The sequence below is a fragment of the Jaculus jaculus genome, chromosome 4, assembly GCF_020740685.1.
Source record: "Jaculus jaculus isolate mJacJac1 chromosome 4, mJacJac1.mat.Y.cur, whole genome shotgun sequence".
Taxonomy (NCBI): domain Eukaryota; kingdom Metazoa; phylum Chordata; class Mammalia; order Rodentia; family Dipodidae; genus Jaculus; species Jaculus jaculus.
The window spans coordinates 12984478-13010663 of record NC_059105.1 but is presented as its reverse complement, the minus strand read 5'-3'; positions in this window follow the sequence as shown (position 1 = coordinate 13010663).

Here is a 26186-nt window from a genome sequence, read left to right as displayed (position 1 = left end):
GTGTGGTGTACAGTATATGCTAGTGTGTATGCAGATGCGTGTGTCCCATGCACATATATCTAGCAGCCAGAGGAGAGTCTTGCATGTTGTCCTGTATCCCTCACCCACAAAAGGTTGTCTCTACTGAGCCTGCTGCTTCCAGTGTGACCAGTGAGCCACAGTGATTCTCTGGTCTCCCACACGACTGGGGTAAGGCATCCATGGCCATGCCCAGCTGTTTATGTGGGTTCTGGGGAATCCAGCAAGCTCAGGTGGTCTCAGGCTCTTCTGCTTACTTGGCAGCACTCTGCCTTCTGATTCATTTTCCTAGCCCCTTTCACCTACTACTTTATTTAAAAAAATATTTTAGTGAGAGAGAAAGAGAAAGAGAGAGAGAGAGAGAATTCAGGTCTTAGCCACTGCAATCGAATTCCATACACTTGAGCCACCTAGTGGGCACGTGCGACCTTGTGCTTGCCTCACCTTTGTGCGTCTGGGTTATGTGGGATCTGGAGAGTTGAACACGGGTCCTTAGGCTTTGCAGGCAAGTGCTTTAACTGCTAAGCCATCTCTCCAGCCCTACCTACTGCTTTCTAATTTATATAATGTGTTGAGATTTTCAGGCTGATACTTAAAAAGGCATGTGCTGCTCTGTAAGACAGAAATACACACACACACCATCTAATACCCATCTAATCTTATGGATTCAAAAACTATTTTGTTATATACAGGCATTTTGTTAGCTAGCAAGGAAAGAATGAACCAGATATTCCCACACTGTGGTACTACTCAGAAATAGGAAACAACTGTAGATGCTTGTTACAACAGGGAGGAATCTCATTGACATTCTGAGTGAATGCTGGAGGCCAAAGAGTGCCCACCACAGTGTTGTGTTTGTAGAAAGCTGTGGAATAGTGGAAACAGTCTATGGGGCCGGAAGTCAGAACGCATGCTTTGGTTTCAGTTCTACGCTTCCTGGGTAGAACTATCCTATGCATTACTGGGGCTGGCATTGCTGTTTCCTCCCGGTTGAACCTGGCGATCACCCCATTGCAGCTAAGCATCTGTGATGACCCACCTGAGACCCTCACAAAGTTGGGCCCATTAACATTCCTTTGTGAAGGGAGGGTCACAAGACACACAGGACTCAGGTGACTTAAAAGACTTAGGACACCCCGTCAAGGCTGATCCCCAAGAATATATGGACGACCAACAGTTGGCTGCGGAGCACCTTTGCTAATAATGATATAATACCAGTGCTGCTATGAGACTAATCCTGCAAGTAAGCCAGTGAACTGGTTTGTTCGCCATGCTGAACTTAGAATCCTCTGCTTGGTCTGTCCGGGCCCTGCTGCGTGGGTTCCTCGCCAGGAACATCTACACAACAGTAGGGGCCTGAGTACATAGATGTTTATGCTCAAGAACTTCATCAGGAGGGCCAGGTATGCTAACCTAGTGCCTGAAATCCTAGCACTCAGGAGGTGGACACAAGAGGACCATGGATTCAGCCGGAGCTATGCACCAGGACACTGTCTAAAAGAGAAGACGTTCCTCAGGGCTGAGAGTGCTGCCCAGCGTGAGAGGGTCACCCAGCACCTACGAGACCATGGGTTCCAGCTCCAGCCTCCTTCCACACATGCGTTCAGCAAGTTGTACACTTAAAACTGATGATTTTCATATCGTTTGATACTACTTCACTCATACAAGGGGGGAAATGAATAAATAAAACCATAATGATCTGTTTTTACACACTTGGTATAATTCATTTCTCTTCCTGACCAGTGACCTTAATGCATTTACCAGTTAAATCATAGATGGTTGCTTTACCTATGAACTAAGATTTTAAAAGAGATCTTCCTGGTTCTAAAGTGTTAACTCATCATCCTGCCTTCAGCATATACCTAGGTATCAATAGTTAAAAATAAAAATAAAAATTATACTTTGTTTTCTTTTTCACTTGTTTATTTATTTTTGAGGCAGGGTCTGATGTAGGCCAGGGTAGCCTGTAACTTGCTGTGTAGTGGGGGATGACATTGAACTTCTCATATTCTTGCGGTTAGCTCCCAAGTGTTGGGAGTTACTGATTGTATTATTATTATTATTATTTTGGAGAATGTGAATAGACTGCTATGGAAAATTTTACTTCGTTTGTGTTTGAGACAGCGTCTCACTCTGTAACTTGGGCTGGGCTCCAACCTGCCCTCTTCCCTCACCCTCCCTGGTGCCGCTGTCATTCCGGGCATGCCTCCATGCGTGGCTTTGGGTCCTTTTGTTTCTACATAGATTTAGGATTGCTTTCTTTTCCTCTCTTGTTCATTTTTATTTATTTCTTTGAGAGTGACAGGGCGGGGGGTGGGGGGAGAGTGGGCGCGCCAGGGCTTCCAGCCTCTGCAAACGAACTCCAGATGCGTGCGCCCCCTTGTGCATCTGGCTAACGTGGGTCCTGGGGAATTGAACCTTGAACCAGGGTCATTAAGCTTCAAAGGCAAGTGCTTAACTGCTAAGCCATCTCTCCAGCCAGAGTATTGCTTTCTTATTTCTGTGAAAAATGACATTGGGATTGATAGGGACTGTAGTGACTCTGTAGTTCATTTCAGCAATAGTTACCTCAGTGTTTTTCATGTACTTGTGTCTAATTTAGTTTCTTTTATCAGTATTTGCATTGTACATATATTTCACCTCCTTAGTTAAAGTTATTCCCAATAAGTTTATTTTTGATGCTGTTATAGATGGGATTGCTGTCTTAATTTTTTAAAATTTTTATATATTTACTTGTAAGGAGAGATAAAGAGAGGAAGACAAAGGGCATGCTAGGGCCTATAATAAACTCTAGATTCATGTGCCACTTTGTGCATCTGGCTTTATATGGGTATGGGGTCATTGAACCTGGGTCGTCAGGCTTTGAAGGCAAGTGACATAACCACTTAGCAATCTCTCCAGCACCCCCTTCTTTTAAAAAAAAAATTTGTTGTTAGTGAATAGATACACAAATGATTTTTCTATGCAAATTTTGTATTATCTTGAAGTTTTATTGAATTTGTTATTAGTTCTAATAGTATTTTTTGGTGGTGTCTAAGAGTTTTCTACGTTGTACCATCTGCAAACAGATGATTTCTTTCCTGATTTGGATAACTTTTATTACTTTTTATTGCATTACTGCTCTTGCTAAGCTTTCCAGTACGATATAGAAGAGATGAGAATGAGAATTTTCATCTTATTTTTGTTCTGAGAGGAAAAGCTTTAAGCATTTTACCATTAAGTATGGCATTATTTCTCTCTCTCTTGTCTGTGCTATTGCATATTCTTTTATCCCTAATCTGTGGAAAGTTTTATTTTTATAATGAGAATGTTGAATTTTTCAATGCTTTTTCTGTGCTTACTGAGGTGATCATATGATTTTTATCCTTCTTTCTACTAACATGGTGTATGACCTAATTTGTGTGGCACTATCTTTGTACTTTAAGGACAAATCTCACTGAATCATCATGTATGATTATTCTAATATGTTAAGATTTTTAAAGGCTATTTATATTTATATTAGAGAGAAACAGACAGTGAGAGATCAAGAGAATGGGCATGCCAGGGCCTCTAGCCACTGCAGATAAACTCCAAATGCATGCACCACCTTGTACCTTGTGCATCTGGCTTTACATGAGTACTAGGGACCCTAGCCATCTCTCCAGCCCATGCTGTTGAGTTTGGTTTGCTAGTTTTTCTTTTCTTCTTGAGGATATCATCAGGGAAGTTGGCCTGTCATATTTAAAAAAAATAATTCTTTCTCTGGCATTGGCATAGGGTAATACTGGTCATGTAAAATGAGCTTGGAAATGTTCCCTGGGATTTTGTGTGTGTGTGTGTATGTGTTGGGGGGAAGAATTGGGAAAGAATTAACACCAGAACCTGGATTGTTGTTCTGAGTGTGAGTGTTTTGACTATTAGTTTAGTTTAATTACTCATTCTTGGCTTCTTCAGGTTTTTAAGTATATTTAATTTATTTATTTCTGAGAGAGAGAAAGAGAGAGAGAGAGAGAGAGAGAGAGAGAGACAAAGAGAGAGAGAAAGGGAATGGACAAGCCAGGGCCTTCAGCCACTACAAACTCCAGACACATTATGCTTTTGGCTTATGTGGGTCCTAGGGAATCAAACTGAGGTCCTTTGGCTTTGCAGACAAGGGCCTTAACCACTATGCCATCTCTCCAGGCCCTGTACAGGTTTTCTATTTTCTCATGCTTCATACTTGGGAGGTTATATTTCTAGGGATTTATTTCTTTCTTCCAGGGAATCAACTTTGTTGGTAAAAAATAATTCATTACAGACTCTTTTATTTTCTAAGGAACTCAAAAATTTAGTTTTGTTATTCTTTGCTATTGCTTTTCTGATACCGATTTCACTTAATTTTTGCTCAGATTTTAAAATTATTATTATTTCCTTCCTTCTGCTGACTTTGGATTGAGGCTCTGTTTTGGGTTGAGTGTAAGATGCTGCACACAGGCTCATGTGTTTGGACATTTGGTCCCCTGTGGTGGTCTTTTGAGAGGCTATGGAGCCTTCAGGAGGAGGGGCCTAGCTGGAAGAAGTAGGTCATTTCAGGGCAGGTCTTTGGGGTTGTGGCTTGGTGTCTCTTCTGGCCAATCAGTTTCTCTGCTTCCTGGTCTACTGAGATGTGTGCACCCATGCATGTTCCTACCACCATGCTTTCCCACCATGATGGACTGCATGCCTTAAACCATGAGCCAGAAACCTGCCTTTAAATTGCTTCTTATCAGGTATTTGGCTCTGTCGATAAGAAAAGTAGCTTATATACCTTTAACAGGCCTTGTGATACAAAGTTTGATGGCTTATTTGAGCTATTTCTCTGTCAGAGAGAGAATAGGTGAATAGCCGTACTGAGGGATCTCTGTGAATTCTTCTCTATGAAAGGCAATTTTCCACCATAGAGCAAAACCCTCCACCATAAAGTAAAGCCATCCACCCTGGAGCAAAATCGTCAAAAATAGGTAGCAGTGAAAATCTACCACTAAACTGTTCAGAAAAAGACGACTTCAGAGTATTTCTGGATTAATCAGTTCCAATACACTGGGTGAGTCAACAGTCATGGACCATTAACGCCCTGTCAACATCTGCCAGCTGGAAGTGGGAATAAGCTCAGGGATGAAGAACACCAAGAAACTCTCCTGAAGAAGCATGAGAGGTTGACCTGGGATCCTTCAGTGCAAGTCCTGGAGGTTGCTAGCAACCTTCTGCTGACATGTCCATTCTTTGGCCCCACCTCAGGCCTCCTGTATAGGACCCCTGGTCAGGTTGGACTCCAGAAATCGGCATTCTTACGCGAGGGCATCTGAGATGGCTCTGATGAACTGTTAACGTTAGAGGCAATCAAGGGAGAAGGAGCGTGGATGCCCCAGAGCCCCTGTGCTTCACTTGCTGACTCAGCTCCTCCCTCCTGGTTTCAGAGTCACCCATCTGAGCTAGTCAGCAGCTGATGCCATTTGCCTTAGCATCTGCGTGGAGAGCCTCTGACTTGGCAAACTGAAGATGGGTTGGCATGCACTGTGCCAGCCAAGTCACACATGCTTCCCATACGCTGTATCTGATGATCATGTCAAGACGAGGGAACTGGAAGCAGAGAGTGAGGCTCCTGCCTGGGGAGGAGTCTCTGAGTGACCCGCAGGGTGGCCCTTGGATGGCAGTTGTTGAGTTGCGGCTGGTTGGGCCTATGAGATTTTTGCAGCTGTTTGTGACCTGTCAAGCGACAGTTTGTTTTTATGTGTTAATGTACTCTAAACTATTTTACAGTGTGTTTGACATTTTACAGTACAGTAAAGTGTGTACATGGCTAATTAAAACAGATGCGCAGTTGATAAAATAATTACTGGATATGCTGGAGAAAACAGCTAATTATATATACAGCACAAACACCTAAACATGTGTTATAAATACCTAAAAAGCGTTGGAAAGCTGGTAAAATTGGATGCTCAGTTTGTGCCTGGACTCAGAGTCATTGCTTAGAGTTTCCTAGCATCTGGATGCATCAGTACTACCGTGGTCTAATTTCTAAACCACTATCTTGTCCCTTTTCCCTTTGTTGGAATGAAGAGGAAGAGAGATTCTCTCTCCACTGAAAAGAAGTAGAATTACTACGACAAAACCATAAGAGGACATAGTAAACTTGTGTTACCATGGAGCCAGCACAGCGCCAGGTGCTCATGCTATCTCACTGAATCTTACTCTAGTTCCACAAGGGAGCTACTGTCACTCTTTTCCTTTTGTAGATGTGGAAACTGAGGCTTGGAGAGGTTAAGAACTTACCCAAGCTGTCTAAGATCGAAAATGTAAAATCTAAAATTCCACCTGATGTTTGCTTATTCACTCTAACCACTGCCTTTACTGCTTCTAGAAAAGCATCTTTCTGTTTAACCCATTTTCTGTTCTCCGTGGGAAATATTGCTGGTCTGGCAAACTTCAAAGATGTCTGCCACTTTGACACTACAGGATATTCTGGATGAGATTGACTGACTGATTTATTTATCCATCTGCCGACTAATTTATTCATTGACTTGTTTAGAAGCAGAGTCTCATGTAGTTGAAGCCAACCTCCAACTCCCTATGTAGCTGAGGACAGCCTTCTACCTCTCCAGTGTTGAGATTACAGGCATGTACCACCACACTCAGTTAATGTGATTCTGGGACGAGAACCCGGGGAATCATGCACTCTAGGCAAGTGCTCTGGCATCCTCAGTTTGGACCATACTTCTTGGACAGAAGGTCTCTCTCTCTCTCTCTCTCTCTTTTTTTTTTTTTTTTAGACAGGGTCTCCTTCTAGCCCAGACTGGCTTGGAATTTTCTATGTAGTCTTAGGCTGGTCTTGAACTCACAGTGATCCTTCTACCTCTGCCTCTTAGGTACTAGAATTAAAGTCATGAGCAACTATGCCACAGGGAGAGAAAGAGAGAGGGAGAGGGAGAGGGAGAGAGAAAACATCATGGCCTTTAGTCACTGAAAACAAACTCCACACACATGCACCACTTTGTGCATCTGGCTTTATTTGGGTACTGGGGAATTGAACTCAGGTCATTAGGCTTTACAGACAAATGCCTTAGCCACTGAGCCATCTCTCCAGTGCCAGAAAGTCTTAAGATCTTGGAGATTGCAGGTTCTTGTGGAGACTTTCAGCTTGGTGACAGTATTGTGTCTGGAATTGGATGTCTGTGACTGCTGGATGAGGCAGGGCAAAGTGCTCTATAGGTAAGAAATGGAGGAAATATCGGTAAGTTCCTTATGTGCTAAGCAAAGGTTTGTGTTTTGAAGACTTGTCAAGTGTATTTTGCCTTTCTATAAATAACTAGCTTATTTGGACTACAGAAAAGATTGAAACAATTAGTTGGTCAGTTCCTACTCATGGGAAGGGAGTCACTATTAATCTGCTTATGGATATTTTGGAGAAATGGATTGCTTTGGTTCTCTGTGACCATATATGAGTTTTAAAGAATTCTATATAAAATAATTTATACAGTGATGATCTAGGAAGTACCCAAGGGCACAACAGGGGTCTTGAATGTCATGAGTATTGAGTGCCTGGCTAGTGGCAGGGACTCTTCTGTCAACTTATTCAAGACCTCTGGTCAGGGTATCAATGCGCTTCATTTCATTTGTAATATGGAGGTAGTAGACACTGCATAAGGATGGCTTGAGGTTTTATGTGTATGCATGTGAGTATGCGTGCATGTGTGTTGAAGGCTAAAGGACAACCTTGAGGCATTCCTCAGGAATGCCATCCACCTTTCTTGAGATAGGGCCTCTCATTGGCCTGCAGCTCACCAGTTAGGTTTGACTGTCTGGCCAGCCAGACTCAGGGATCTTCCTGTCTCTGCCTTCCCAGCACTGGAATAGCATTTCAAGGGCACCACCACACCTGACATTTTTAGGTGGGTTCTAGGGCCCAGACTCAGGTCCTTATGCTTGTGAGACAAGCAGTTCACCAACTGAACTATCTCCCTATCCTGTGAAGTTTAAATGAAATAATACTTGAAAGGCACTGGGAACAATACCTGGTAACAGAAAACCTAGATGTCACTGCCATTATTATTAATTTCTGTGGTGATTTATAGCTGTTTGTTTTGGCAAGCAATAAGAGCAGAGGGAATGAAGTCAACTTTATTTTTATTTATTTTTTTGTAAGAAAAATAAATAATATTTTATTGAGTAGAAATTTTGTATGTACACATTAGGTGTTGATACCATTATCTTCTTTCATCCCTTCCCCTATTTCACTGAGGGCGCTCTTACAATATATTTTTTTTTGTTGTTGTTTTTATAGTCTTTTTTTTAAAATTAGTTTTCTATTCAGCAAATACAGGCAGTTTGGTACCATTATTAGGCTCATCTGTGACCTACCCCCTCCCTTTTGGCCCCTCCTTGTTGAGGTATATGGGTCATGCATTGTGGAGTTAGCCCAAAGTTATTGGTATGATAAATGTCTCTGCATATCTTGACCCAACATGTGGCTCTGACATTCTTTCCGACCCCTCTTCCGCAAAATTTCCCTGAGCCATGTTGGGTTCATTTTTGGTCTGCTTCAGTGATGAGGTGTTGGGGGTCTCTGGGGCTCTGGCTCTCTGATTTGGTAGGAGTTGACTTTTCTCTGTTTTGGTCTCCTTCCCCCTTGTGCTGGTATCTGGTTCATCAGGAAAACAGCTCTTGATTTGGCTAACTGATCCCCTCAGTGGTATGGGACCCATAGCTGGAGCTGGGAAACAAGTCAGAATAATATCCAAACATAAGCCCACTCTCCAATATCAAGCTACCATCAATCATGGGCTACAAGAGGGCCTACACCTATTAAACTATCTATTAAAAAAGTAAGGGTTATCTCATTTGTCCTGGAGCTAACTTACTCTCCGTTGGAGAATCTGCTTCTCTTCTTCAGATAGGTGCAGATCCTAAGGAGAGAGCCACCCTATCATACCCCAAAAGGGCCCTGGCTGAAACTAAGGAAAATTGGCAAAACAAGCAAGGGAGCTGTTTTCCTGATGAAGTCCACTAGACTAGTAGGTTGTAGCCATGGGTAAGCCACACCTACACATAGTCACCTCAGTCACTCGCCGTGGTGTTTCTGTATAGGCTTGGAGGAGTGCTCTGGCCCTAAGAATCTGATTCTGTGGGCTGCACATTTCTGAACTTCTTTCAACCTTCTGGCCTCATAATCAGCTCTTGGGAACCATGGGTCTGAGAAGGCGAGATGGAGCCCAGGTGGAGGGATAGATTCACAATAATGACCAGCACATGCTGTGAAGATCTGCCAACCAATCTCCCTTGAAGGTGCCCTCTTCCGAGCTGGTTTCTTGTTCCTCTTGCTGAAATTATTCCTGTTTGACAATCCTACTTGGTGCTTCATGAGAGCAGAGGTGGGAAACTCCCAGGGCCTTCTCCCTCGGGCTCCCGTGTCAGGGAAGTCTGGGTGGGCAGAAGACAGGCTGTGAGCCTCAGGGCTTGGAAGGTGTCGTTGCTTCAGGTGACTGCCAGCCAGCCGGCAAATGATTTGTGGCAGCATCCTGATGCGAGCTGTGCCAGAGTGGCATGGCCATAGGGCTGCTCTAGTGATGGGGATGAAGACAGGGTGGAAGGCAAGCTGCTGGCTTGCTCTCTGTGCCCTGGGCTGTTCTTTTAGGTTGACCCCTGCAGCTAAGGTGGTTTGAGCCTTAGTGCATGGAGGTGGGATGGAGGGGTGCTTCCTTCATTTCACACACAGGCAGACTTACTGTTAAAGAAAATAACCATATTTTGGATATATATTTTTCCCACATGTATATGTGTATATACATATCATTACTAATGTGTGGCTTAAAGAATTGCCATGAGTAGTAAATTTTGTGTAAGAGGCAAAGTCAGCGCTTCTCGTCCGAAGGTGACGCTACGATCCATAGGAAAGATGTCTTCAGACGCCCTCATCCCTCTGCTACTAATTGCCTTGCACATTTGACTTTAAGTGGATCTGCCTTTTAGTAACAAGACACAGCTCTAGAAATAGCTCAGGCTCCGCTTTTCTTCTGAATGTGATTGTAGCGGTGAAGGGAGTGAGTGAGAGAGCTACAGTCTAAGAGTGCACTGGGAATGGCTGTAGGAGCAAGTGTCTGGGTGTTTAAAGATCTAGGGGGTAGGGTACATGGATGGATTGTGACAAAGGACCCCCATAAGTAATTATAGAAGGGATAAACGATAACTGTGTTTATCAATCTGAGATTTGGAACTAATTAGGTAGTTCTGATTTTTTACAGCAGGACCAGTTGATGAATGTCAAGCAAAATGTCTTTGGGGGTCCGGTCCTAGTTGGAGTAATAAACACATGAATGAAACGCACGCTCTCATTTGACATCCAGCCTCTGTTTCTTTGCCTAAGCTCAGATATTTACACTTACATTTGGATTCAAAGTGACAGGTCCTATAGTGGAAAACATGCCTGTCAAAGAAATGTCAGGCATGGAAACGGAATACACTCCTAACTCTGAAGGTTGGGATGGCAAACTGGATTGTTGCAGATGTAGTTACCATCACCCATAGTTAAAATCCACCCAACGTCCCTGAAAGAAGGAAATCATCCATTTCACCATGGTCATGCTTCCATACCTGTAGGGTCAGCATGTGGGCTAGCCAACTAATCCTGTAACCACTGCCCCCATGAGACAGAAGCCCATGGAAAGATAACAAAAGTGTGGTAAACATTAATGGATCTTGATTGTATGTGGGTTTTCATCCTGTGTCTTTTTTCTTTTGTTCCTTAATACTGATGAAAAGTAATGATTATAAGTGACTTCTGAAGAGACCTTCTGCTTTTGAAAAAATTCCAATTTTCAATTAAGTATATTAAAAAATTCCAATTTATTGAGCCTAATTCTCTTATCTAAATACCAGAGAGCAGATATCTATGTGTACAGTTCTCACAGTGGAGGTGGAAACTTGAGAGGAGAGACTCTCAGTGTATTGTCGTGAATTTGGAAGGATTACAGTGACAAAGTCCCTAGGACATTTTTTGTCAAGATCATTAGTGGTAGAGAGGATTATTGGGTAGACTGATTTTATTCTTTTCCTAAGTACAGAGGTGACATTTTTTGATGTCATGAATCTGAGTAATTTACTGCACTTTAAGGAGATAGAAAGCTACATCTCATAGGAAAAAAAAAAAAAAAACCCTTGACAAATCATTAGCAGCAGAACACATTTTCTACTACAACAAAAATGTTCTCTCTCATGAGACAAAAAAATCCCTGGTGGGTGTTTTGAATCCCACCTAAAAATAATAATCTGAAGGGAAAATTAAATACTATAAGAGACTAAGGACATGTGTGAAGCAGCTTAACATTTGTTTTTTTGGGGAGGCAAATTTAGTGTTCTGAAGCCTTCAGATCTCATGGCCATCTGATAGCTCAGGATATGCAATGTGGGGGTGTCTGGTTAAGACTGTTAGAGAAGGAACTGCCATTTCATTCCAGCTCTTTTTATTTGTAAGCTGGAAGTCATTTCCATCCCATAAGGAAGAAAAGACAGATAATTAATCTGGGTTTTAACTCTTTAACTCATTTTGAAATGTTTTCAATTTAAAAATATATTTTGGGCTGGACAGATGGATTAGCAGTTAAGGTGCATGCCTGCAAAGCCTAAGGACCCAGGTTCAATTCTCCAGGTCCCATGTAAGCCAGATGCGCATGGTGGCGCATGCATCTGAAGTTCTTTTGTGGTGGCTAGAAGCCCTTGCACACATATTCTTACACACTCTCTCTCCTTCTCTCTGTCTCAAATAAATAAATAAATACTAAAAAATGAAAGAAATAATTTTTATTTGTTCATTTGAGAGAGAGAAAGAAGTGGGTAGAGAGAGAATGGGCACCAGGGCCTCTAGCCACTGTAAACAAACTCCAAACTCATGTGCCACCTTTTGCATCTGGTTGCATGTGGGTACTGGGTAATTGAACCTAGGTCTTCTGGCTTTGCTTGCAAGTGCCTTAACTGCTAAGCCATCTCTTCAGCCCTGAAATATTTTTCTAAAATGTGGATGTTTTAAGGGGTGGTCTTATCTCACAACAGCCATTCTAGACTCTGTATAGCTCTGGACCAATAAGTGCCTATTTTGTGGAGGAAATGTTTGATGTTTTTGAGGCTTGATAACGCCACACAAAACCAGGGAAGCACAGTATGTCAACACACAAAATGTTGCTCGGTGAAACGAGTCACAAGGGAAATGAAATCTGAAAAATGAAATATAATGTGTGCCCACCTTGTGGCTCAAATTCAAGACACTATCTAGACCAACTCTAGGTGAGGCCACAGAAGAATCAGAACTCCCCACTGCTGGTGAGGATAGAAAGTATTGCACTCAATTTGGAAAAAAAAATTTTTTAAAGTCAAATACACATTTACTATATGACCCAGCATTTTCATTCCCAAGAATTTACCCCAGGAAACACAAAGCCTTTGTTTGCATGTACATGTGTTTGCATATCCAGGGTGACTTTATTCCTACTGCTTAAAACTGAAAACCACCCAAATGCCCATTAGCTGTAGTATGTCCATACAGTGGAACATTGAACAAGTGAATGAACTATTAATTCACATGACAACATGAATAAACAACACATTTATTGCTTACTAGTGAAAGAAACCAGACTCAAAAGGCTACATATTGTATGGCTCTGTTTACATGAAATTGTGCAGAAGGTGAAATAGTAGTGATAGAGTTCCCTGGGTGGCCTGCCAGAGGGTAGGGGTAATGGAGTTGAATGCAAAGAAACAGGAAACCTTTCAGGGTGGTGATTAGTGTTTTCTGTGTTGGTGGTAGCAGTGGTCATGTGATTGCGAACACCCCTTATAGCCACCCAAACAATGCTAACTGACTTTGGATGGAAACCTCTGTAACCGTGAGCCAAGATTGCAATTTCTGCCTTTCAAGTTAACAGAAAGCTAATACACGGTCTTCCTGAGGGAAAAAAGTCTTCCCCACTAGGGAGCAAGGCTGGATCTAAAACCAGAATTTTACTTGTCCATTCACTAATCTATAACCTATCCTGAGACCCTGTTAAAGCCTATCACCAACCTGGTTCGAGACAACTGGATGGAATTGAGAATTTGGGTGTTTTGTGGAAATCATATCTAAGAATCCTAAAGTGAACCCTACTAGAATTCACTGGCTCTGTTGGGTTCAAATCACCAGAACTGGGGTGTCTGTGATCATGAGACAATTAAGTACAGAATCCTGATTCTGAACTTGTACCAGGGTGCCACCCCCTCTGTCCAGACGATTGACTGGTCCTCTGCACAGGAGAGCGGAGCCGCTCTGATCAGTGAGAGAGTGAGGCAGAGAAGTTTCCACTCTGAGCATATGCTCAGAACTCTATGGCTGGTGCTCAGCACGGTTATATAATCCCCACGCACATGCCATCTGCCATGTTTGGCACTTGCAAGAAAATATTTGAGATATTTTATTCATTTTGCTTGAAAAACAGATTTTGAGAAATCAGATCTCCCCTTCCTGAGAACACAGCACTGTAGAGAGTGTGTACGAATCCTTTCATGCATGACTGTGACTTCTACTTTTAACTATGGCTTCAGTTATAAACTTGGTTTAAAGTTCCTAAGTTTTTGTTTGCCGTTTTGGAGCCCTGATTTTAAGTCAACTTAAAACTTCGCCTGCTTTTTTTTTTTTTTGTATTTTCTTCAGGATGACATTTCACTGTTCTTTTCAAAGGCAGTTTGTACTTTTAGAATGAGATCATGAGGATAGCTTCTAGCTTTAGATGATTAAAAAATAAAATAAAAGAAAGCCAGAAGACAAAAACCTATCATTATCTGTGCAAAGAGGAGACATGTTTTCTCTAACACAGCTGGTCTCTGACCCATAAACACTTATCAAGACAATTTACATAAACATGTTATTGACCCGGTTATTCAAACACTTTGCCTAGCCTGTGCCTACACTGCTTTCTTTGGGGACAGTATTTAGCTTACTATAAACTGCTCCATGTGTGCGTGTTTGCAGATGTGTATGTACATCTTTCCAATGTCTACATCTCTGAGGAACCTGATTTCCCCTCTCCCAGAAACTACTCGCTACCCTGGGAGGTCTGGAGTCTCTGTGCTTTCAAAACAAAAAATTTGTTATTTTTATTTATTTATTTGAGAATGACAGACAGAGAAAAAGAGAATGGGAGAATCAGGGCCTCCAACCACTGCAAACAAACTCCAGGTGCATGTGCCACCTTGAGTATCTGGCTGACATGGGTCCTGGGAAATCGAGCCTTGAACCAGGGTCCTTATGCTTCACAGTCAAGCGTTTAACCACTAAGCCATCTCTCCAGCCCTCATGTGCTCTTTTGATGGTGGAATATTGTCAGGTTCACTCTTGTGCTGGAAATCACACGTGCATTGAGTTCATAAGTATAAGGGCCATTTTTGTACCCAGAAGACAGTATTTCATAGCCCTCCTCTCCATCCTCCTGCTTTTACATTCTTTCCTTCCCCTCTTCTACAAGGTTCCCTGAGCCTTGAAGGGGTGGGTTACATGTTCTGTTTGAAACTGAGCACAGAGTAGCCACTTATTCTTGGCGATTTTGCTGGCTGTGCCTCTCTGCATTAACCACTGCCCATTGCAGCTCACAGGATGCTATAATTTTTGCTTTGGTCACATGAGTCTCTCTCTCTCTGTCTCTCTCTGTGTGTGTGTAGCATGTAAGCAGCATTACCTGGGATGTGCCAGCACCAAAGGAGAACACTGGATGTCTCTTGTATTTATCATGAGTGTGTTTCCTTGAGATAGTCTCTCACGGAACCCTGCACTAGCATTGCCAGTCAGACTGGTTGGCCAGTGAGCCCCAGTGACTCTCAAGTCTTTGCTCCCTCACAGGGCTGAGATTACAGGCATGCACGACCATGCCCAGCTGTTTATGTGTATGCTGGAGTATTGAACTCATGGCATATCAAACCCTTTTAGGTCCTCATGCTTGAGTGGCAAGTGCTCTTACCTGCTGAGCCATCTACTCAGCCACTAGTCATATGTATCCTAAATAAAAAAGGAAATGAAACTTTCATCTAAACATTGACCACATATGTTAGTAATTCCTTTCTGAATATTCAAGACAGTCTCAGCTCAGTGTAATTTCTTTGCAGTCTAATTTCCTTTCAAAGTTTCCTTCCTTCCCTTCCACCCTCTCACCTCCCTCCCTCCCTCCTTCCCTTCCCTCCCTTCTTCCCTTCTTCCTTCCTTCCTTCCCTCCTTTCCATCTTTTTCCAGTCCTGGGAATGCCTTTCAAATTTCCTATTGAATGGGTTCTGTTAGTTTTCATGTACAGGAAAAGTTTTTATTCTCCCTTCATTACTGCAGTATGTCTTTGTTCTATAGAATTGGAAGCAGGCAGAGTTTACCTTTTGAACCGTTAAGGATGCTGCTTCACGGTTCTTAAAATCATTCCCCTGGATGAGAACTGAATGGTTACTTGTATTGTTATGTCTCAGTCTGTATGTTGATGCTTTTTTCTAAGACTTTAGAGGGCTTCTTTTTGTTTGTTTTGTGATTTTGGTTTCATCAGTTTGGCTATAATGTGTATTTCTTTGTATTTATCCTTTGGATTTGCTAAATCTATAAATTTCAGGTCTTCCTCTAAAGTTGAAAAGTTTCTTTAATTGTAGTTTCGAGTATTTTTCTACCCTATTTTATCTCTACTTTCTAATGACATATGTGTTGTATCTTTTGATATTGCTCTACTATACCCCAATTATGTCTCCCCACATTTTGTAAATAAGGTTGATCATTTCTATTAATTTCTTTTCAGGTTCATTGTTTCTTTATTATCTCCAGGCTTCTGTTAGAACCATTTGCTGATATTTTAATTTAGATTTTATATCACTAACTACTAAAATATCAGATTTTTTAAAGTTTCTAATTTCCCTACAAACAGTATTCAAATTTTTCATTGGGAGCCAGTTTTCCATTTGATCCTGATCATAGATATGGAAATTGTTTGAAGACTCTTAATTCAAACATCAAGGGCATCTTAGGATCAGACACTATTGACTACTTATACTTTTTTTTTTAGCTCACATCTCCTGCATCATGATTTGACTAAGAATTTTGGATTGTGTTACAGACTCATATATAAAATGTAGAGGCTCTGAATTCTGTTATGTTCCTCTGAAGAGTATTGATTTTTTTAAAAAAAATTTTAGCAGCATTACCTGGACTCAAACTCCAAATGCTCTAATTTGGGGCAAGCCACAGTTGAAATAGCCATTCAGTTTTCTGAGCATAAGTTGGGTCTTGTAAAGTTTGTCCTGTACTCACACTGACCAGAGGTGGGCCAGAGATACGAGCAGAATTTATGTGTGAAATTTAGAGCTTCCTCTCTTTCTTTGGTTCTCACTTTTCCTGGTTTGCCCATCTCACTTTCTGGCTGCTACGGTCACCTCGTTACTAGCCTGTCAGTTTTCTATCCTGGAATTAGCTGCCTAGCTTGGTACTGACTGGATCCTGAGGCAACAGTTAAGTACTCATTACTCTTCCGAGGACCATCCCATCCATCTTTCCATTTTCTTATGTAGTGAGTTAGGGTTAATTTTTACATCTTTTTAAGAGTCTGTAGCCATTACATAGGAGAGAGATAGTCGGATAGAACATTCTATTCCTTCTATTCCTATAGAACTCTGATTCAAGCAGGGAAAGCTGTTTTCAGCTCTGGGTAGGGAGGAGGTAGAGCTGAGTGAGTGAAGTGTTGGGAAAGCAGTTCAGAAACTGAGTAGTCAAGTTACTGTTTATAATTTCGGAAGAAATATCAAGCCAACCTGTCTCTGTCTCTCTCCATTCCTACCTTCTACTCCTCTCCACCATCCTTCACTTTCTTGCCTTTTTTTTTTTTTTTTTTGCCCCAGAATCACACCATCTCTTTATCCTAGGACCCAGAACTTAGCAAGGTGCCCATGTTTCTGGGTAAGGAAACTGAGGATTAAACATGTATTCATTGACTGCTGAAGGAATGAATATACAACCTGTGAAATTCCGTGTCCTCGCTGGAAGTCAGCCGCTGAATGAAGTCTGCCGGGGCTTTAGCATGAAATTTTTCCTGACTTTTAGCTGGTGGTGGGTCTTATTCTCTTCCCCACCCCTTCTTTCTTTAGTGCATAGTATATGTGTGTTTGTACTGTATGCACCTGTGTGTGCAGATTTACACACACCATGCAGGTACATGTGCCCTGTGCATACATGTGTGGAAGCCAGAGGAGAACATCAGGTGTCCTCTATTGCTCTTTTGCATGTTTTCTTGAGACCAAGCCTCTGACTACATCTGGAAATGCTGCTTTTTTTGGACAGACTGGCTGACCCTGACCACTGAGCCCCAGCCATTCTCTGGTCTCTGCCTCCCATAGGAGTGTGTAACTGGGGTTACAGTGTGTATGGCCATGCCTCACTTTTTACGTGGATGCTGGGGAATTGAATTCAGGGTCTCTCATGCTTATACAGCAAGTGCTCTTACCTGATGAGCCATTTTCCTAGCTCTCAACTCCTTTTCACAGTAGCTACAGAGTACCAAGAGTTTCTCTCTGTTGGATAGGAAGGTTGCTGTCACAGCTATATCTGGTTGCTAACTGGGTAAGAAAATTACTTTACAGTTATGTTTTAGTTTTTATGATATGTGTGTTCATTTATGTACATGTGCATATAATGGGCATGCGTGTGGAGGCCAGATAACCAGCTCAGGTGTCATTCCTCAGGAGGGCTTGTTCACCTTTTAAGATAGTCTCTTACTGACCTTGAGCTTGCCAAGAAGGCTGGACTGACTGGCCAGCAATCCCCAGGAATCTGCCCATCTCCACAACCCCAGCCCTTGGTTAACAAGTGTGTGCCACCATGCCTGGCTTGTTTCTGTGTGGGTTGTGGGGATCAAACTTGGCTCCTTGTGCTTTCAAAGCAAACACTGTACCAACTGAACTATCTCCTTATCTCTTCAGTGCTGATTTTAAAGGAACATTCTGTTCTGTGCCTCTCATTCTCTGCCTATAATGTAACCACTGAGACCAGTGTCAGCTCTGTCAGATGTTTTGTTGAGTCACTAGCAGTGGCGTACTGAACAATCACTTGAGTTCAGGGTAGCCCATACTACCATTTTAGCTGGCCCATCACCCTGGCCTCTTCGAATGGAATCAGCCCTCTGACACAATGACAGAAAATTGATCAAAGTCGTGTCATTTAGGAAGGATGGGGAGATGAGTTCTTAAGTCCTACTAGATTCAGGCATGCTTCTTGGGAGGAATGACTCAAAATTTTGCCACTGAAAAATTGGGAGGAGGAAGAAACAAACATTTTTATCATCATCATCATCATTATTCTAGAAGGCAGCCTTTGGAAGCGTATTGCATTTCCCTAGAACAGTTTCTTTCAGTCTTCTAATCTGCTCATAGACACTGGAATATGTATGCATTGGAAATAGATTCAGCATACTATAAGAAAACCTGTTCTGCAAAACACCCACCTCACAAAATAGTCACATTAATGGTCTAGTGTTCACAGTCCTAAAGGGTTATTTGTTTTATAAAAGGTTCTCTGAAGTGTTCCCTAAAATACCAAATTCCCTTAGTGCTTTTAAAATGAGAATCACATTACAAAAATCCTCTTTAACAGAACATTTTGGGAACGTACAAGGTATGATTGTAAAAGATTATAGCTGATTTGAAGGAAAACTCCAGAACATATAAATTCAAAGGAGTGCTCCCTTCAGAATAATCACCGCATGGGTCTTCACACTTACCTCACCCAAGATGAGGATGACAGCAGGTCCCAACAGTGTTGCTGGAGGCCTCATGGAGATAACTAGGGAGAGAGCACGGGTGTGGGAAGCGCTCAGATGGTGGTGGGGTTTGTCTTAGGTTCCGGGGAGGTTACACTCACTCCCTCAGCTCTCATCACTAGCACTTCAGTGTGAGACTTGCTCTCTGGTCCTCTATGATGACTCAGCGTTAGTGTATGGGTGGAATTTGGAGCCATGGAGAGGGAGGTAGCTGAAGGAGTGTGCATGTGTGTATGCATGCACATGCGTGTACTCTGGTTTCTCAATGTTCTGTCCAGACTAAAAAATTCATGTTGAGGCTCAGTTCCTCAATGGGGCTGGTGGTGCTGAAAAGTAGGTGGGACCTATTGTGGGTTGTTCAGGTCATGTGGTTTAAGCCCTCACCCTGGTCTGATGCTTATCTCCAGTGAGTTCTTGCTTTCTCAGGACCCTGTTAATTACCCAAGAGCAGCGTGTGGTAAAGAAAGTCCATCCTTCTCATTCTTTCTTTTCCCACACGTGCCTGCTCACCTTTCTGCCTTCTGCGAGTGGAAGTAGTCCAAAGCCATCACTGGTGTCATGCTTTTGGACTTGCCACTCTCCAGAACTGTGAGCCCAAAGAGACCTCCTTCCTTTATCTATTATGCATCTCATGTTTTCTATCATAGCAACATGTCACAGATGGCTAATATGTACATGCAACACGCCTAAATAATATATGTATTACATATATTATTTGGCAGGGCATGTGCTGAGGAGGTGGTGGGAAAAGTGTTACATGTCTTTGGCAGAGGATAGAAATGCAGATATCTACAACTGTGGGTCATAATTTTTGGTATAAATCCAAACACCCAGTAAACTTAAGAAAAATCCTGATTCTCAGCTCCACCTGATATCAGAATTTCCAGAAAGAGTCATGGGTTGCTTTTCAAATCCTTCGTGGATGTCAACATGCAGCTGAGCCAGAGATCTGGGACCCTGCTCTGGGCATCCTGCTGGGGGTCCTCTGTGCCCGATGTGCACTGACTTACCTGGGGAGCTCTTAAAACTTACCAGGGCCTGGGCACCACCCTTAAGAAATTGTGATGTGATTATCTGGGGTGGAGCCTCAGTAAGGGGCATTTCTTCAAGCTCTCCTTAGTTGCTGGGGAATGAGCGACTTCAGAAGCCAGCTGGCAAGGGAGGTGGGTAAAGGGGGTGGAGGCAGTGGCCATGGAAAACAAGTGAGCATCTGCTCTAAGGGGTCAGAGGCTGTGTGGATCCCTGGGGGAATGTCGCAATCTCTTCTCCCTGTCCAAATGACACTGGAAGTCTGGATGCTTATGTGGAAAGGTTTCATTTTACTTGGCCTTTGCGGTTTTCCCTTTCTATTTTAACTTTTGATTTTGTGTGGATATGATATGTGTGGGTGGTGTGTGTGCAGGCACATATGTGTGTGTGTGTGCACGAAGATGCATGCCCTCTGTGAGCATGTGTGTGGAGGCTAGAGGAGAACTTAGGGTGTTGTCACATGTCACATGTCATTTGTCACATGTCTCCATGAGACTGAGTCTCTCACTGAACCTAGAGCACTGGTTTTGTTCAAACTGGCTGACCAGGGAACCCTAGTGAGTCTTCTCTGTTCCCCACATGAATGTTACAGACATGCACAGCCACACCCAGCTGTTTTATGTGGGAGTTGGGGAATCAAACTTAGGGCAAATCAGGCCCTCATGTTTGTGTGACAAGCACTGTTTACCTTTTGAGTGTCTCACCAGCCTGGAAACTATATATATATATATATATATATATATATATATATATATATATATATATATATATATATATGAAGTTCACCATTTTATCCATTTATAAGCATACAGTACAGTGGCATGAAGTATTGACATTATTGTTTAAGCACCCTTCCTACCCATTGTGGTTTGAAGGTGCAACGTCCCTCATAGATTCATGTATTTGAGCACTTGCTCCCCAGCTTGTGGCGCTGTTTGGAATGGTGGTTGAAGTTTTAGGAGGTGGATCCTCAGTGGGGGAAGGGCATCACTGTCAGAGGGCCTTGAGGTTTGTAGATGACCTCACTTCTCGTTCACATGCTCTGCTTCCTGACTGTGGGTGTGAGGTTTGTAGATGACCTCACTTCTCGTTCACACGCTCTGCTTCCTGACTGGGTGCAGTGCACCAGTCAGCTTCCCATTCCTGTGGCCGTGCCTTGCACACCATGGTTGATGGTGTCCCCTGGAACTGGAAGCTGGAGTAAACCCTTCCTTCATTAAACTTGCCAGGTATATGGTCACAGCAATGTGCGAAGTTACTAATACCTCACCCATCTGTAGAATTTTCCCCATCTTTCTCAAATCGAAGCTTCACCCCCCTCCCCCATCACTAGGTCCTCATTCTCTTCTCCCTCTAGCTTTTGGTTTCCAAGGTCTACAGTCTGTCTCTGTAAATCTGGTCATGTAAGTGGAATCACATAATCATTTTCATTTATGACTGGCTTATTTCACTTCATGTTTTCAGAGTTCATCCATACTATGGAATATGCCAGAATTTCCTTTCTTTTTAAGGATGAATAGTGTTGCACGTTTACAAAGACCAGACTTAGTTAATTCAGTCATCTGCTGATAGACACTAGGATTGCTCCCTCTGTTGGTTATTGTGAATAATGGATATACAAATATTTGATCAAATGATTTTACTTCTCTTCAGGTATACCCAGAACTGGAACTGCTGGAGCATGGGGTGATTCCAGGCTGAAGCCACCCTGATGAGCCTCCTATTTTTAAATGTTTGCAAATAATTCCCATTTAAGTAATAGCGACAACAACAGCAACCATTCTTTTAGACTAGCTTTGTGATCTCAAGATGGGTTAATGCAATCCCTTATGCTGAATGACTCGTAAGTCCGTAGAGCTCTTCTTGGGGCCTCAGTTTCCTCAAGTGTAAAACAAGGAGATGGCATCGCATCATCCTTGGTTCTGTTTTGTCCCACAGTCCACAAGGGTGGAGTCAGCGGTATTCTGACTTGATTGTGGTTCTTACTCATGCTTGAACTTCAGGACATTCTGCATCCTGGTGCTCAAGTCACCAAAGCCCCCACCATCCCCACTGTCTAGATAAGATAGGAGAATCACACCAGACACATTGTTTGCCTCTCATCTGGCATGGTGGAGTCTAAGTCGGCCAAGAGCAAACCTGTTTGTGGCAGCCACGGAACAGTCGGTATGTCTTTTTGGGGGAGAGAATAATCTATTTTCCAGTCCCAACAAATTTTAACCACATTTGAAAAGAACAGATCACATTTCCAAACTGTAGGTAAAAGACTGCTGTGGCGGTAACATGATGCTTCGTATATTTGTGACAATCTCTGAGCAGGAGCACTTTGCTGGCTTTTAAAAAGAAGACATAGGTCTAGCCTTTTGAAAGTTTGTTTGCTTATTTTTATGAGCCCTTTAAATTACCAATCTCACAGGACTGAGGCATAAACATGTGGCTACTCCCAGAATCCTTTGGGGCCTCTTCGCTCTCAGGCAATTGCTGTCTCCATATTTTTCCCCCTAATGTTATTTAAGCTGATATACAGCTTCTCTGAATTCTTGTTTTCCTTTCCCTTCCTATTCTAACTTTTAATTTGTGAGTGCATGTGTGTGTATGCATATGTTTCTATGTGTTCATATGTGTGTTGGTACATGTGTATGAAGGTGAACATATGTGTGTGTTTGTGCGTGTGTGTGGAGGCCAGAGGCCAAGGTCAGTTGTTGACCTCGATCATGCTCCCCTTTAGTTTTTGACACCAGGTCTCTCCCTGAACCTGGAGCTCACTGACTGGGCTAAACTAGCTAGCCTCTGGGCCCTAGGGATTCGCCTGTCACTGCTTCCAAGAGTCACAGGCTGGCACTGCTGCACCTCACTTTTATGTGTGTGTTGGGGATCTAAACCCAGGTCCTCCTGATTGCCAAGCTCTTTATCCACTGAGCTGTCTTTCTAGACCCTTGATTGTGATTTTAGAAAATATTTTTTTAATTTATTTGAGGGAGAGAAAGAGGGAGAGAGAGAGAGAGAGTGAGAGAGAGTGAGAGAGAGAGAAGGAGTGAATAGGCACACCAGGGCCTCTAGCCACTGCAGACCAACTCCAGACACATGTCACCTTGTGCATCTGGCTTTATGTAGGTACTGGGGAATCAAACCGGGATCCTTAGGCTTTGTCGGCAGGCACCTTAACTGCTCAGCCATCTCTCCAGCCTAGTCCCCTGATTCTTATTTTTAAAATAAAAATCTTACCCAAAGGAAATTTTCATCTACCTACAAACCCCAGCACTAGCCATTCATTTAGTCATGCCAGGGTTTCATGAGTCATTCTGACAGAGGCATTTGTTTGTGCTGATTGGGGAGCAGGGGATTCTGGAGGATAGGGCATGGGCATGGGTCCAGGTAGGTTGGCCTGGAACCACCTACCAGCTCTGCCATCTACTTATTCTGCGATTTTAGATAAAGGGAATCTTGGTTAAACATGCATAAATTGGGGCTATCATATCAAAGACTAATGAACAATACATGCATGGGCAGTGGGGCACGTGTCCTACCGTACCTCTTTCCTTGAGACAGGATTTCTCACTCAAACATTTTTTGAGGTCAGCAAGCCTCAGTGATTCTCTGGTCACTGCCTCCCTATCAGGACTGGGGTAAAAAAAAGAAAAAGAAAAGAAAAGAAAGAAGCCATCACCAATCATCTTTAACCCTTTTGAGGCACGGAGGAAAAAATAGAGGGCTGGGAATGGATAGAAAAGTGGAGTCTTAGCCTGGCATAGTGGTACACACCTTTAATCCCAGAAATTGGGAGGCAGAGGTAGGAGGATGGTCATGAATTCGAGGCCACCCTGACAGTGAATTCCAAGTCAGCCTGGGCTAGAGCCAGACCCTACCTTGAAAAAGCAAAAAGCAAAAAAGAAAAGAAAAAGAAAGGTTGATTCTGTGGCTAGGTTAGCCATGGCTTTGGGCAAATAAATGGCAAATTTATTGGACATCATACCATTGATTTAATAAGCACATGGTCACTGTCTGTTAGTGGGCAGGACCTCTGATACGTCTTTAGAACCAAAACGGGACACACCCAGCTCTTAGCTGCTTACCAGCTAGTTGAAAAAGAGATACCCCACTGTCGTGGAATGACGTCATAGGCATGAGAAGAGCAGCGCCAAGGTGCGCTAGTTTGTCCCGTCGCAGCAGTTTGCTGTGGCGGTCGTTAGGGGGCGCTAGTGAGCCGGTCTGTGAACAGCCCCCTCTTGAGCATCTATCTACCTGCGCAGAGAGCAAGTTTGCCGCAAATTTCTCTAAGTAAACTTCTTGTTGACTGGCTCTGAACTGGAAACCGCAGAAAGCCCCCAGTCTTCCCAGTCTTTTGTTATTTGTTTTGCAGCAAACTTACCACCATAAGTGACCAGCGGGGCGTCTGTGTTTCATTTCAACTCCTGGCTCAAAGAAAATCATTCTTTGTTAGTCACATTGCATTGTAGTTGGGAAACGCCATGTTTGAGGAAGAGTTTGAAGGCAGAAATAGCCTTGAGGTCTGCTTCCTTTTTTTTTTTTCTTTAATTTAGAACGAAGGAAATTTTCTCATCTGAATTCCCCTATGGCCTGCAGGCATTGGTGTTCTTTGCATCCTGCACAAAACAAAACAAAATAAAATAAAACAAAACAAACCAAAAAAAAAAAACAAAAAACCATATCGTATTTGAAAGTGTTTTCTTTTGTCCACCCTGGTTACTCCTGAACCATTCAAGGGGTGGTACAGGTGTGGGGTGGGGAAGGTGTGAAAGGAGGAAAACCTCCAGCAAGCGAGCTAGCGTGGAAGGCCCAGCACGAGAGGAGGCGGCTTTACCCTGTGGTTTTCTGCTGCCCAAAGGGACATGGCGAGTCCCTGGGTCCAGAAGGACCGCCAGGTCTGCTGCTGGGCAGGAAAGTGGTGGCCTGCTGATGTCCCCCTAGAGGCCCTGTGTTTACCGTACATGCAAGAAGCAAGGATTCAGGATTGGAGTGGGGGACAGGAACTCCTTTAGGTATACGCCTGGAAAGTGCAAAACAAGTAAGTTTGAGAGGGGGAGAGAGGAGAAAGGAGAGAGAGAGAGAGATGGAGGAAGAGAGATTGAGGTTTAATTTGGAATCATCTGTAGTGATAGAGATACTGAGGAAGTTTTCAGAGTCATCATTACTTGTCTCCATGGAGCTACTTCTGCATCCCTGTTTTGTGTGTGCATGTGTGTGTATGTATGTGTATTCCTATGTGTGTGGACACACGTGTGTGCAGGTGTGGCCATCCATGTGCACATGTGTGTGGTGGCCAGAGGTTGATGTTGGGTGCCTTCTTCAATTGCTGTCCATTTCACTCTGAGGCAGCCTCTGTACTCAGCTTGGAGCTCACACACTGGGCTGGACTTGCTAGCCAGGGAGCTTCCTCTCTGCCTCTCCTGGGGTTACAGGCACACATAGCCATGTCTGGCACTTTTACCTGTAAACTGGGGATCCAAGTTCAGGTCTTCATGCTTGTGTGGCCAACCACTTCATCCACTGAACATCTCCCCAGCCCTGTTCATCTGCATTTGTGCGGTGTATTCATCCTCACCCTGGGTCTTGAACACACACCCCTTGTAGTCCCTAGGGCCCTTTGAGGGGCTGACTTCCACCTTGAAAGGAGTAGTGGTTTTCTAAGACCATGTGAGGAGTTTGTCAGGGGCCAAGGGATTGCCCTGAGATCAGGTTAGCCAATCCCTTTGGTGTTCCCGGGTCTCCCACTGTCTTTGTACCCCCTTCCAGGTCTTGCTTTCACATGACTCACCTTAACATTTTTTCCTCGCTTAGTGTCCTCACGTGGGCGCCTATGACAGAGGTTGAAAGGCGCCACTCTTAGAGCCTGTACTTCAGGCCCCCCTTCCCTCACAGCCCTGCCTCTGCCTTCCCACCTTCTCCTGTCCTCATGAGTTGCTTGTCCAATCCCCACGAGGCTGATTTAAGTGCCACTCAGTGCACCGTGGTCCCATCTTTCCCTCTTGGTCCCTTTCCCCGTTCCTGGCTCCCCACTGGATTGTAAGCATCTTGAGAAAGGGGATGTGCCTTTCTGCTGTGAGCTGTAGGTACCCCGACACACTCAGCGTGCACTTAGTAGGCATTCAACAAGTGCTTGGCTGCACTGCTGTGCACATCTGGTTCACATTTTCTAGGAATGTCTGTTTGTTCTGATTACCTGCCAGCCAAGTGTACTCTTGGGTAGAGAAAGGGAAATGGACTAGAAGATGTGGTTCAAGGGGTAGTCAATAGCCTGCTCATAATTACTAGTGGGAATGGAATAAGCATAAACTTTCTTGCATAACTAATCAATATCTTAATATATCTCCATTAGTGAGGGTGTGCTTTATGTTA